The sequence below is a fragment of the Cavia porcellus genome, unplaced genomic scaffold (genome assembly GCF_034190915.1).
Source record: "Cavia porcellus strain 051 isolate PalLab524CR breed Dunkin Hartley unplaced genomic scaffold, mCavPor4.1 scaffold_17, whole genome shotgun sequence".
In the NCBI taxonomy this organism is placed as follows: domain Eukaryota; kingdom Metazoa; phylum Chordata; class Mammalia; order Rodentia; family Caviidae; genus Cavia; species Cavia porcellus.
In genome coordinates this window covers 23,743,659-23,749,801 of record NW_026947500.1, presented here as the reverse complement: position 1 = coordinate 23,749,801, position 6,143 = coordinate 23,743,659, and positions in this window count along the sequence as shown.

Sequence of the window (6,143 nt, the reverse complement as noted above, 5' to 3'; positions counted from 1 at the left end):
GTGTCTGTGTCCAGGACCCAGTGCTGTGCTCTGGGGGCCCAGCCACTGCCCACATCTGGCCCGATGGCCAGTGACTGACTCCCAGGATGTCACAGCCCTCCTATGCCACACAGGTGCCTCCTATGGGTTCACTGGGAACCTCAAGACCCAGGGGACTGTGTTCTCCCTGTGTCACTGTAGAGGAGCCTAAGGTGGGAGGCCATGAACAAATGGTGGCAAAGGAGATTCCAGTGCAGTCTGATTTCCACTGTTCCTCATTTTAAAAGGAAAAACAGCCGAGTGTGCTGGTGCATGCCTATAATGCCGGCACTTGGGAGGTGACGAAGGACCTTGTGAGTTCAAGGCCAGCCTATGCTACATAGACCCTGTCTCACAAAAAAAAAAAATAAAAAAAAATTTTAAAAAATGGATGTGTTGGCACTCACCTGTAAATCCAGCACTTGGGAGGCTAAGGCAGGAGAATTGTTCCAAGTTCCAAGTGAGTCTTGGCTACAAAATTCGAGGCAGCCTGAATTACAGTACATAACAAGGCCTTGTCTTTTTTTTGGTTCCGGGGATCAAACTCCACCTTATGCTTACCAGGTAGGTGCATATGGCACTGAGCTAAATCTCCAGCTCATAAGACCTTGTCTTGAAAAAACAAAACTAAAAATGAAAAACATGGAGACTGAGGTAGGAAGAGCATCTCGAGTTTGAGGCCAGCCTGGGCTACACCATGAGACCTTGTTCAGATAGATAGGTAGGTAGACAGGAAGGATGAATGCTGGGCATAGTGGCCTACACCTATAATCCCAGGACTCCGGGAGGCTGAGACAGGAGAACTGCAAATGAGTCTAGACAGAGTAATTTAGGGACAGACCCTGCCCCCAGAATTTATTAACAGGAAAATTTATTGAGGGGAATGAAATAGGGCTAGCTCCTAAGAGACGGGAGGGGTTCCAAATGAGTTGCCTCAAAGATTTTTTTAAAGGGCTGGGGATAGAGCTATGCAAAAGCCCTGGGTTCAGTCCCCACAACCACTGAATGCATGCATGCATGCATGAATGAATGAAAACAATCTTCCAGCTAGGTTTGGTGATGCCTGTAATGCCAACAGTAAGAGGCTGAGGCAGGATTGAAAGTTTGGAGCCACCCTGGGCTATATAAGGAATTCCAGCCCAGCCTGGACAATAGAGTAGGATCCTATCTTGAAAAAAGCCCAAAACAAGTTTTCAGCACCCTCAAAGTGTAGCCATGCTCAGGTATGAGAAACCCACAATCAAGCTGGGTGTGGTGGTGCATATCTGTGATCCCAGCACTCGGGAGGCTGAAGGGAGAATCGTTGCAAGTTCAAGACCAGCCTGAGCTGCATAGTGAGACCCTGTCTCAAAAAGACCCCCCCCCCCGCAAAACCCATAATCAAGATTAAATGCTTCCCCGGTACCGATAAAAAGGAAAAAGACAAAAAAAAAAAAAAAAAAAAGGATTAAATGCTGTCCCTTCTGCCTGGGACCCCAAAAGCCTGGGGCAGTAATGACAGCTTGCAGGGGGCTGCAGCCAGCTGGCTTGCTTACACTGTCAAAGCACCTGGGAGGGGGCTGGGGATTTAGCTCAGCGGCATAAGCGCCTGCCTTACAAGCAGGCAGGGTACCGATAAAAACGAAAAAGACAAAAAAAAAAAAAAAAAAAAAAAACAACAAAGCACCTGGGAAACAGAGCCAGGAGCTCTACAGAATGAATGAAAAAGAAAAAAAAATGGGAATGAGGGGAGTGGCCTGCCCTCACTGGGGTACTCCCACCTGTGGGGAGCCCTGGCCTATCTCTCAATTCAGGGTGAACTCCTAGAGGCTGCTCAGAAGGGCCAGCTGAGCTGGGGCTCCCAGAAGAGCAGGAACTTTGTCACTGCCCCTCCCTGCTGCTGTCCAGGGCTCCTGTGCCAGGTTTGGGTCTGACACCCTCTGTGGGCTGTCTTGGGGGTGTGGGAAGGTCCAGTGGATGTGAATAGAAATGGGGCCCGGCCTCCCTTCCCAGGGGAGAAGACTCCTGCAGAGGCTGGGTGGGCTAGAGGAGAGGCCAGAGGCTCTGGGCCTGTTCCCAGAGCCCTGGAGACAGACTCCCCAGACCCCCCCCCCCCACAGCCCCTTTGTATTCTGATGTGAGTCCCTGCTCATTAAGAATGAACTTTACTTCTGCTCCTTAGAACACAAGGAACTAAAAAGTCTATCCCAGGGCCCTTGTTCTTATCACAGATGGACGAGTCACAGGACTGACCCAAGGCCAGTCAACTGGTGGAAAGACTCCTGGCCACTACTGCCTTCTGGTTCAAAGTCGCCACCTTGGGGCTGGGGTGTGGCCCAATGGCAGAGTGCATGCCTAGCACATATGAGGCGAGAGGCTGCAGGTTCTCCCCCCAGCACTGTAAAATACGTCAGCAGCTTCACAAGCACCTGGAGGGCAGCTGTGTGCCCACAGCCCTGGGTTTGAATTCTGCCTCTCCGACTTGCTGCCATCCAGCACCACCTCTGGAACCTGGTTCCTGCTCCCCAACACATTTTGGAGGCTGAGCCTAAAGACATCTACCTCAGTGGCCTCCTTTGCTGAGCACTTGGGGGTGGCTGGTCAGGTAGGGGGACAGGGAGTGTGACACCCCACCCATCCAGCACCCAGAACAAAGCAGGAGAACCCACCCTTCCGTGAAGCAGCCTGCAGACTCAATGGCGCCCATGGGCCAAAGGGTGGTGGCAGAGGGGGCTTGGGGCCTTGCTTCCTGTGTGTCCACAGGGACTGGTAATTGCAAAACCATGCTTGGCTGCAGCTCACAGCGTGGGAGCCCATAGGGTGGGCTGGAACATGGCAGGGAAGGGCTTGGAAGGAAACCCAGGATGATGAAGTCACCATATGTCCACCCAGTTGGAGCTTTGGACCTTTCAAAGGACACACCCCGGACATGCAGGGCTAGTAGGGAATGCATGTGGGGAGCTGCCAAAGACTAGGGTGGGGAGCAGGGCTCTTCAACCTGACCAACTCTATCTGCTCCTTCCCTGGGCCCCCAGAAGCCCTTTAAACAAGAGTTGGATGCCTAAGCAGCAAAGGCAGGTGCCTTGTGCTCTCCTGCCTCCAATCCTGATCTCCCCGCACACCAGGAGAAATCAGGAAGGTCAGTGGGGCGCCATTATACAGCTCGATTGTCTTCCACATCTGAGCAGGTGCAGTTCTTGTTTTGTTTTGAGACAGCGTCTGGCTGCATAGTCTAGGCTGGCCTCAAATTCACTGTAGCTCAAGCTGGCCTTGAATTTGCAGTAAGCTTCTGCTTCAGCCTCCCAAGTGCTGGGATCACAGGCATGTACCACTGTGCCCAGCCTCAGATCTCTGCACACCAAAAAAACAGAAAGCAGGGAAGGAACTTGGTCGAAGGCACACATCTGGGGCACAGTGGGCAAGGCTGCAGGCCCCCTACCAGCCTCCTGCTCCTTGACTCCCTGGGATGGGAGAGAGAACTGCACTTCAACTGGCCAGGGCAGGCGCAACAGCTCTCAGCTGTTTCTGAGGCCCGGGCTGGGAAACCCCGCTTCTTGCCGGAGGCTGAAGCTCTGCACCTTGGGAAGGAACCCAGAGACCTGGACTCAGGAGGCCTAAGATGTGACAGTGGAGGTTAGACAGCCCCGAGCCTCCACCTGACCCACAGGCTGATACTGGGGGTCCACTGGGGCTTACCCCACGGCTCTCAGGGTCTCTCCTTGTCCCAGCCCCCTTCCTCCTGTCTGGGTTTCTCTCCTTTTTTGGCAACTTCTGTGTCCCTATTTCTCCTGAGCCAGGGTCACGGAATTGACAGCTTCATTCTCTCCAGCCAAGGCACTGCTGACAGGCGCTGATTTAGGCCCGGCCCCCAGACACAGGTAGGGTGCGGCCAAAGGGCAGGAGCCTAGAGCTGGCACGGCACTGCCTCCTGGCCTCAGCAGATCGTCTGCCAAGGGGGAAGGGAGGGTAATTATAATGCTCACGGCAGGCAGGTCTCTTGTGATAAGAGGCCTGAAGTAACTTTAAAATGCCAAGAAGTACCTAAGCATGTCAGGTGATGTCACCACGACCTCTTCCCCAGGGGAGGGCAGGGCTGGGGCCCAGCACCTCCACTATTGGTACTGGAGTGGGGAGTGGCGGCTGCCTCTCACAGACCTGGCTGAGCCTCTGGGAAGTAGTGTGCCTGGACAAGAGGCATTCAAATGTGGACACCATGGGAAGGACAGGACAGGACAGCGGCCCACTTCTTAGACTGGCTGGGCCCAAGGCTCTGAGATAAGTTTTTATCCTCTAACATTTGCTGAGCGGGGTTCTGGAGCCCTGGGGTCCAATATGCATAGGGTCAAAGAACAGATGTGCCAAGCACTGTCAGTGCGGGAGGCCTACCAGCTTGCTGTTCAGGTTGGAACAGGGTCAGGCTGATACTGGACCTTTAAAGGCTTTCTAACATTGGAGCTACACAAGCGTGATAGCAGGGGGATTGGACCCCTTTAACAGGCAAGGAAACTAAGGCTTGCAAAAAACACAACAGAGCTGGCCTAAGAGCAAAACGAACTGAGTGCAGAGAGGCGCAAGTGTTTAGTGCTAATCCAAGCCCACCCCAGATCACTCTAGCTCTTGGGGCTCAGTTTCCCCTTTGGTGTAGTAGGGGGAGTCTGATAAGGAATGGATTTTTTAGAAAATTCAGCAGCAGAAAGTTAAGGTTACCCCAAATTACACAGTGACCTGTGGCCTTGCCAGCTGGCCCTTGACTGCTGACCATGGGGCTGTGGTGGGTTGAGGAGAGGACCAAGGTGTCCTGGGTGGGGGTGGGGGTGACATTCTCCTGCCCAGCTCCTCACCAGGTCTTTTTCAGAGTCCTCAGCAGCCTGTTTCTCTGCTGGTCTCTGGCGCCTCCCTGCGGCCTCTTCTTACTTCCCGTGGCCCAGCTTCTGCCGGCTGCACCAGGAGGGCTCAGAATGGCCCAGATAAAACTCGGGAGGCCTGGATCAAACCTTCCAAAGCCCTGCTCGCCCACTTCTCCAAACCAAAGGCAGAGACAAGGATCCTCAGATTTGAGCTTGAACCCTAGCTCCCCTCCTGGCCTGAAGGACTTGGGAAACAACTCGACTGCTTCTCTCTGTCCTAGATCCCCAGCCCTGGGGAGCCCACAGGACAGATTTGCTGCGGAGACCGAGATAGTAGTGCAGAAAAAAGCCCTGTTTGCTGCTGGGGTGTCCGTTTCGCTCTGCAAACGTTCACAGAACGCCCCCTCCTTGCACACAGGGATTGTGACCCTGTCCTGGCTCACGTTCTCCATCTCAGAGGGAAAGAAAACCCCCAAGAGGTTACTGAAAGAATGTGTGTTGTCTAACGTCACTATTGTCCCCTCCTTTTAATTTCTCTTCTTGGATGGACCCACAATCCCGGCGTCACGTCCAGCCCAGCTGCACACAGCTGGGCAGAAATCAAAAATATCCAGGAATGGAGTCATCCCTACCCCAGCCGCCCTTGGCCGGCCTCTCAGACCCTGCACATTCCAAGTCGCGCCGCTGGCCCTGCTCCTGCAGTGCTGAAAAGGCCTTGGTAGAAGCAGAGGGTCTACCTTTGGAGTACCCTCACCCTTCGATTCACCTTTGTCCTGCCAGGCCTCAGTGTGCCCATCTGCCAAACGGGTGGGACTGGCCCTACCCCCACCTCCTTTTCTCCCAGGTCAGCTGTAACAATATAGAGTCATAGCAGCAACTCTGGCCAGACCAGTGGTGAGTAGGGTGAGTTTTGTCCAGCGCGGCAGACAAACCCGTAACTCCCTTCCGGCTTCGGGACACTGGTCGTCCCTAGCCCTCTCCCAGAGCCAAAGGAAAAGGGGCCGCAGCTCGGGACGGCAGGGAAGTAGTGCGCGACGCGCGCTTCACCTAGATTAGGGTCCCGAAGGTGTGCCCAGGGGACTGGGGCGGGGGCAGGCGCCACCCCAGGATCCGGGCGGGTCTTCGCGACCCCAGTCCCGCCTCCCCGAGGCCCGCCCCCCCACTTCCTGGCCAGGGTTGACCACGCCCCCACGCGGCATACGCCCTCCCACCTTCCTTCAGTCGCAGCTCCCATTGGCCAGAGCGCACCTGCCCGTCCGTCGGGGGGCGGGGTGGAGGGCAGAGGGCGGGGCGCGGCGC